The sequence below is a fragment of the Neofelis nebulosa genome, chromosome 14 (assembly GCF_028018385.1).
Source record: "Neofelis nebulosa isolate mNeoNeb1 chromosome 14, mNeoNeb1.pri, whole genome shotgun sequence".
NCBI lineage: Eukaryota > Metazoa > Chordata > Mammalia > Carnivora > Felidae > Neofelis > Neofelis nebulosa.
Window position 1 is genome coordinate 71,884,267 of NC_080795.1, and position 8,454 is coordinate 71,892,720.

An 8,454-nucleotide genomic window follows, 5' to 3' on the forward strand; every position below is an offset into this window, starting at 1 on the left:
GATTCTGCCAGAGCTATGGGGTCTGGGACAAAGAATTGTTAAAGTTCTGTTCTCTGCAGGTAGTGCACTGGGGGCTCCCCTACAGCTGTCCCAGACAGTCTCACTCTCCAGGCATCATGGTTTTTCTTCCCTACCTGCCCCCCAACCAACCACTGACGTCACAGAGGAAGAATGCAGCTGCGGTGTGATTCACTGACTTCTCATGGTCACGTGACTAATAGGAAATAGGTTCACAACTGGACACTGTCCTCTCCTATTTACTAGGACAGGATGGTGTACCTAGTGTCACCATTTCCCAGCTGAGGAAGTCAAGGCCCTGAAACACCATGCAGGTAAATGGCAGAGCAAGGCTAGAATCCCAGGCTCAGAAGCTCTAGGTCAATGTTAGCTTTGCCTTTTATTGTTTTGACTACACTTGGGTTTCTTCCCTCATTAGATGGCAAGTTCCTCATGGAAAAGAGGAGACCTTTTGATCCCAACATCCCCACAGTGCCCAACACCAAGGCTGGCTCCCAAAGACCTGAAGCATGGATTGCTGGGTTGTTGGATGAACTATTAGGTAGGTCATCTCTTTGGTGCCAACATTCCACTTCTTCAATCCACCCTTCCTGCTGCCTCTAGAGGTACAGTGTCAAGGCATCTGCCTCCTTCAACAAACGCAACCCTTTCCCTCCTTCAGGCACAGCTAGCTGAAAGGCCATCTTCCCCAAGGAGGCTTCACGTCCTCACCATTTTAATCCCCCTCTTCGCCTCCTGCATGCTGCTCTTCTCTGCACTTGTGGGCATCTGCTCTGTTATGTTACCTGTTCCTTTGGGAGCTGTCAAGGCCGTCTTTGTATCCTTAATAAATGTTGACAAGCAAACACGTAAAGGAATGCATGGACATATGGATGGATGGATGGATGGATGGATGGATGACCGGACACATGGATGGATGGGTGGATGGACTCATCAATAAACAAATGTACACAGAGATAAGAGGAGGGAAACACGAAGTACTGGGACACAGGGGTTAAGAGGTTGTATAGTGGAAAAAAACAGTGGATTCCATAGCAGAGGCTCCAAATTCTATAGAGCTTTATCTTGCTTTGTGATCTAGAAAAAGTTACTACTTCTCTCCTGGGCTCTTTGTACTTGTGTTTAAAAAGAAGGGTTGCAAAGGACTAGAACTGCTGCAACTCCCCATTCTCCAGTTCTGTGAATGGAAAGTTCGCCCTTGAACAAACCCATTAACGGATGTTTTGCCCCTCCACCCTTGAAAGCAGCCAATCTCTTCAACCAGCGGCTTATCTGAGGCCACCCTTCTCTGCCTCATCCCCACCGGGAGCTGCTATCTTGTACGGGGCCTCCCGGGATGTTTGTCAACCAAAGCAATCGCCTTATCTGGTGGCTCTCTCAGGCACCATCCTGCCCTTGGAAAACATGAATGGATTTGCAGAATACCTGGCCTCCGATAGACCTCCCGTCCCAGGAAGGGCTAGCAAGGCAGCCTCGGCTTTCTCAGAAAGATTGTGCGATTTCATGCTGCTATCGGGACCGACACGGAGGCAGCTCCTAGCCCTGGACCCTCTAGCTAAGTTCAACTTCAGGTCAAGTCAGGGGCCCCCAGCAGCTCAGAGGCACAGGATCCACAAGGAAGGAATTTCAGAACGTTGCCAGAAGCTAACAACAGTCCCCAGCTGTTCCTGGCCGCCTCCTGCCCGTGAAGTACTTGGAGAGGGGTCTTTACACAGACACAGCAGAAGGAGGGGTCGAGTGAACGGCTGTGCCTCTGGGCCAGGGTGGAGGGCAGGCCAAGGGGAATAGAGGTCTCTTTGTTATTGGCAGCTCCTGCACAGGGCCCCAAGACCCTCCTCTTGGCGGAGACCTCCCCACCACCCGGGCCCCCTGGGGGACCCTGACATCAGTTGTATTGACGCGCTGGGCTCCTGTAATGACTTGCAAACCTCTGCTCCCCACTCACTCGCCTGTGGCCAGGAGCTTCCCTCCTGTAATTCCTTTCAGAGCACATGCTGTGAAACTCTTAATAAATGGCTGTTCCAGGACTGATCTCCCTGGAGTGAAATCGAAAACACCTACCTTAACATTTGCTTGGGACGTCCCCCACCCCCGTCCCTGCTCTTTGCCTGCCCACTCATCCTCAGGTCTCATCAGGGACCAGATGCCCCCACTCAGAGCCGCCTTCCTTGCCCAGCCCCCGCACACCAACCCATGCTCCTTCTCCCAACACTCACCCATTTCCCCCAGGTACTTTCCTTCTCCGAACTCTCCTGCGCTGGCGCGTGTGTATGTCCCCGCGATGACAGTGTCCCACAGCAGCGCTCCAATCTCACAGTGATGGAGGCCGCTCTTCGTTGTTTCCATCACCACCGCCTGGTACATGGTAAGCGATCGACAAAGAGTTGTTGAGGGGCGCCTGGGAGGCTCAGCTGGTGAAGCATCTGACTTCAGCTCAGGTCATGATCTCATGGTTCATGAGTCTGAGCCCCACATCAGGCTCCATGCTGTCAGTGCAGAACCTACTTCTTATCCTCTCTCCCCCCTCCCTGCCCCTCCCCAGCTCACACACACTCTCTCTCTCAAAAATAAACAAACATTAAAAAAAAAAAAAACCTAAACACTAAAAAAATATAGTTACTGAAAAAAGTGAATCGAATCATGAACGAATTCATTAACTACCAAATATAGGAGAGTACTGTTGTCAGGATCCTAAAAGAGCAAACTCTGTGCTTACTAAGAGGTATGCACCCTTAGCACGTGGTCTCCTAACTGAAAGACGCAGATGAGAACCAGACATGGTATTTGCAGATGGCAAACAGGCCTTCTCATCGAAGCCTGGTACGTTGGATAAGCGTTACGATCCGCACTCGACGGGAGGGCCTCTGAGGCCCAGAGACGTTAAGATATTTGCCCAAACCACAGAGCTGGTGAGAGCTGGAGTCCAGGACTCCTGACGGTTTTCTACTCTCTGTCCTCCTGTCCTTCTCGATCTGGCCTGGTTTTTTCAGTCTTGCACCAGAAAACGGATTGGCCCAGAGCTCTGGCAACCACACCATTTGCCAGGAGGGACTCAGAATGACCAGGAGATGGTCTTGCTTCTGGACCCCGTTACGCTGCTCCCTATTCCCATCTGGGTACTGGACCAAGCCGAGGAGGAAGCCGCCACCCTCGCCCCACAGGGCCGGCTTTCACACCCTCTGGGCTCAGGGCACTTTAGAGGGCTAGCACTGAAGGGGCTTCTTTTGAAGGACAGCAACCACGGAGAACGCATGCCAGTAGCAAATGACCACTCGGTCTGACGAGCAGGGTTTTCAGGGTTATGTGGACGCATAACGTGCTTGTGACTCAGAAGCTGCTCCCTCCTGAGCAGAGTCGGGGGCACCCTGCGAGCAAAGCTCCTTCGCTGGAAAGCACGAGGTTTTGGACTCACACAAAACTGCCTCTGACACCAACTGTATTATTTGGGATGCGTTGCCCAAAGACTTTCAACTTTGCCTTCCTAATCTGAAAAACAGATGCTTTGGGTTGAAGGGAAGACAGATCAGACGAATCACACAGTGCCTTTGGCTCATGAACAGTGTGGGTTCTGTGATGGCTGTCACCATCACCCCTCTGTTCTTTGTTTTCCCCCCAGTTCCTAGTTCGAGCCTCATTTGGTCTATATCATTCTGTTATTTTCTGACTGTTGCTCCTATGATCAAGGTCCTTCAGATTCTGACCATCTCTTCTGGGGTATAACTCCCACCTCCCAATGGTCAGCATGCAGGACAACCCAAAAGAACAATTCCGTCCTCCTGAGAGCGCCAAGAACAGCTGCACAGAAGAGGGAATTCTCAACTAACTACTGACGATAGAGGGGAGGCTGTCTGGCACAAGGATGCGCAAGGGAGTGGTTGTGGAGCATCCCAGCCAGCACCGTGGAGCTGAAGCTCGGAGGTGGGCCAGCCAGCAGAGGAAGACAGGGGACTGAGGAAGGTTCACGGAAGGGGGAGGTTCACGGGGGGAGGGGGGGTGCATTGTGAAAGCTCTGGGTGTAACCAGGAAGCCTTTGAATGCCACGCCATGGCTCTGGAAGGGTTTTACACATGGGAATGAAATGATGATGACTGTGTTTTAGCTGCAGCCCAGGCTGGGGACAGGAGAGAACAGAAACTAGAGATTAAGAGACCACTTGGATTTTCCAGGTGACCCAGGCAAGATGTGATTAGGGCAAAGTACAAGGAGGACGGAGGTGAGGCACTGGATCAAGGGACACATCTAAAACACAACACACAGAGATCTGCCTGTTGATTTACGTTGTGGGCAATGGGAAAGAGCACGGAAGTGCCTCTGAGGGGTCCAGCTTGGGAGGCCAGGTTTCCAGGGTCACCATTAACAGATTTGGGATGTAAGAGACACACTGACAACAGGAAAAGAAAAGGAGTTTACTTTGTGACATGCAGTGTTGTCCAAAAGGTGTGCGATCAAATGGGTCTGGAGTGGAGACAGATAGAACCCAGGAGACAGAATGAAGGTGCCTAGCAGAATCTACAGGAGTGGAGAAGATCGCCACTAGGGTAGAATTCCTATTTAAAAAAAAAAAAGAAAGAAAGAAAAAAAGCTGAAACACCAGCATTTCAGAGGCATCTAGAGGAGAAGTCTCCTGAGGGGTGCAGGAAGGAGTGGGCAGAAAGGTAGGAGAACCGGGACAGGCAGTGAGGGCCTGGGGAGGGAACAGACCAGAGAAAGCAGCCAATCGGTGGTCACACAAATTTATATGAACACTAAAATTCACGAAACTGCACACCAAAATGAGTCAATCTTGTCATACCCTAAATTTAAAAATAAAATCAACGAAATACAAAAAGAAAAAGTCCTCCAGAGGAAACCACTGTTAACATTTTGGCATATGTCCTTTCTAGTCTTTTTTTTTTTTTTAAGGCAGTTTTTTGAAATAGAATCTTATGTGCAATTAACAAGCACAAATGCGATCTTTCCTAATTTATGTTAGATTGTTTTAAAATTCCATGCGTTAAATAAATAAAGCAGTGCCAACACAGGAAGAAGGGAAGAAGGGAGGGAAGGAAGGAGGGAGGGGCTGTAGATATGGTTGAACCCAGCAGAAAGATAGTATAAGCCTGAGAAGGGTTATATGGTTTCTTTCAAATCCATTTTAAATCCTACCTAACGCTTAGAAGTATACATCCTTTTATGAAGTTCTCTCCCCATTTTTCAAAGAATAGGAAAACAAAACAAAACAAAACACTAGCTTGCTTAATTTTTTTCTGGAAAGGGAGGCGGTGGCCATTCAACGCACCGGCCAAAGCTCTTCCTGCACGTGGTAACATCACCACCTGCTGGCCATGATGATATCACCATAGAGCACAAGCTTTTAAAGGAGCCTAGACCCTTGCACCAGCCTAACCCAGGAGCGCCTTCCCCTCCTCCCCCACCTCCCCTCCTCCCACCACCCCATGGCCACAAAGAATTAAGAATCAAACACAATCAAAAGAATTAAGAATCAAACACAATAGGGGTCCGAATGCAAGTGGGACAGAATGTGATTTAAGCCTTTTTGTGGCAAAAAGGCAAGTTGGTATGTAAGGAGCACTGGTATGGAAAGCAGGACTCCCAGGTCTCAGGCCAGCCCTTCTGCCAGCAAGGTCCACCAAACAAGATCACAGGCTTTGCCACCAGCAGATGAGCATTTGGGGTTGACATTACAACAATGCCCTTAATAGTAATTAAGTTGATTTGTTGCCTCCAACTGCCTGTGATCTCTCCACTTCTTAGTAAGCTCTGGACTTAGAATCATTAAAAGGGCATGATTAATTAGCATCTTCAAACTTTGTATCTTCCCAGAGAGTAAATGATTTAAAAAAAAAAAAAAAAAAAAGACCCTGGCCAGGCAAAGCCTATCATGGAAGCAAAGGTTCCTCCCAGATCCCACTGGGATAAGTTATTTGGAACAAGAGATTTTCCCTTACCACATTCTATGACCCCCACATATGAGACTACCCACCTGCTTACACCCAAGATCAAGCCCTGCAGCACTGTCACATTTGAGCCTTTGATTATGGAAGACGGGATGTGTTTTATTCTCTCTCTTCTTGTAGCTCACCTGCTGAGAGCCCCAGAGTACATGAGGCTGAGAGTTCTCAGAGAGTGAGCTGAGGGCCCTAAGCTCCCCGGGCTGGCTTCATATTAGCACTGAGACTAATAAGATTCTTGAGTCAGGACTACAGCCAAGTAAACAGATGTGGCCTTAACAGCTGCCTCCAGCAAGGGAGGAGGGCAGGACAGAAGTGGCATCGCCCAACAAACAGCTGGCAAAGGCAAGAAGGAGAGACAGAGGAGATCGGGGGACCCTCCCCACCCACCATTTGAAGGGCCAGGTCTCAAGCCTGTAGTGCACATCCATGAGTCATGACCATGACCTCAGCCTCAGGGGAGCTCTGTACCACATAATCTGTCAAGCACAATGCTCAGATGATTGAAATTTCTGGTGTAAAAGAAAAGGTGTGATTTCCTCCTTACTAGTGAGGTAAGCAAAAACGCCAGTTAGTTAATTCTTGGGACTGATCCCCAGTCCCTCTATGTCCAATTCTCATCTCTGCTCTCACTTGATGATTCTACTCACAGAAACTACCAGATCACCAGTGTTTGGTGTTTTATGCTTTCATTAATACGATGTGTTTAATTTAGTGCCTACTTGGCCAGGCACCACATGGACGCACCTGGCGAAAACAACAACCGGGCTCGGGCTCATGGGAGCTCACAGCCATGGGAGGCAGCTTCGTGCGGAGGGGCGCAGGCTCTGGCACGGGCCAGACAGCTTCGTGCGGAGGGGCGCCAGACAGCGGGGTTCCCATCTGCCACTTCCGAGTGACTTGGGGCAGACTGCTTAACCTCTCTGTGTCTTTGTTTTCCTCACCTGAAAAATGCAGGTAATACCGTACTGACTTCATAAAGCTGGTGAGCTTAAAGCTGTGCCACACTTACGGTAAACATTTAATAAATGTGAGCAATTATTACCATGTGGCTAAGGGTCTTCATTCTAGCATGGTCACTCTACCGAACAGAATGGATTACAGGTTCTAAAAGGGGAGGAGATTACCCTGAGAGCATACAGACTTACAACCTTCCTTGGATATTGTGGCAGGCAGAATAATGGTCCCAAAGACATCCATGTCCTCAACCCTGGCATCTGGGACTTCATATTGGCAAAAGATACTTCGAAGATGTGACTAAGGTAGGGATTATGATTATCAGGTAGGCCCAGTGCAATCATCCAGTCCTTATAAAAGGTAGACAAGAGTCAGAGTCACAGACAGGTGAAACAATGACGGAAGGAGGGAGGAAGGTATTGTGGTGTGCCCCTTGGCCCTGAGCCAAAGAATGTGGACAGCTCCAGAAGCTGGAAAAGGCAAGGAAGCCTCCAGAAGCAAATGGAAGCCTGGCAACACCTTGATTTTAGCCAACTGAGACTCATTTTGAACTTCTGGCCTTCAGAACGAACTCTAAGAGAAAAAAAAACTTATGCTGTTATTAACTACTAAGTTTATGACAATTTTTCACAGCAACAGTAGAAAATGAATACAGATTTGAATAAAAACAAAAGTTTATTTCTTTACAATGCATCTGTTTGAAAGACAGCATAATAAAGCTGAAAGAGCACTGGGCCTGGGGTTTGAAATCGGCCTCTATACATTACTGTGTGTCTTTGGATAAGTTACTTAACCTCTCTGAGCCTCATTATTCCATCTCTCAAATAAAGATAAACATGATTATTTCAAGTATTGGCTGGCTGCAAAACTATGCAGCAGGCACTCAACAATTGTATCATTCTTTCCATTAAAAACACAATGCTCCTCCCCCTACCCCCAAACAGCTGATTATTTAAAGGCTCTAGCTTTTCCGTGCTTTGATTCAAGGCGTTCGTTTATATTCAGGCCGCTGTCCATTTCTAACTACTTGACTTCTCTGCTGTTAGAGGTTGGGACTGACAACCGAGATACCACGGGCTTGCCAGAGATAGTATTTTGGTTTCTGTTACCATGACCCACTGATAATCTGGGCTCCACCCAGCCATGTTCCCCAGTCCTGCTTGTGAGTCAAAGACCCCCTGGCCGAGAGTCTGTCCTCTGCCCAAGGTCACGCTGTCATCCGCCCACCAGTTCACCATCACCTCACCCTATTCTGGAATGCTCGAGAAGGAAGGTACATGCCCACTGCAAATACCACTGTTACTATCCCTTCCACCGACTGCAACCATGACTGTCACCTGCGGGCTGCCCACACTGCACCAGAGGCTGCAGAAGACTGGAGAGGTCTTTTGGCTCTCCAGGCCTTTTCCTGGGAGGGTGTTTCGGTAAGAAGAAAACTGCAGCCTCTGTTACAAAATGACATACTGGAATTCAGCAATAAAAGGTGGTCAGTGGTCAATACTAGCAAACAAGAGAGTCTGCCTTGTAG

The 8,454-nt window shown here is 48.7% G+C and overlaps 1 long non-coding RNA gene across 1 annotated transcript; it reads left to right on the forward strand.

Annotated features, from left to right (window-relative positions):
- The first annotated feature begins 219 nt into the window (after nt 1-219).
- On the forward strand, nt 220-865 carry LOC131494631 (uncharacterized). Its single transcript, XR_009253507.1, has 3 exons — nt 220-332; nt 437-559; nt 680-865. It is a non-coding gene; the product is annotated as an uncharacterized LOC131494631 (long non-coding RNA).
- The last annotated feature ends 7,589 nt before the right edge of the window (nt 866-8,454 follow it).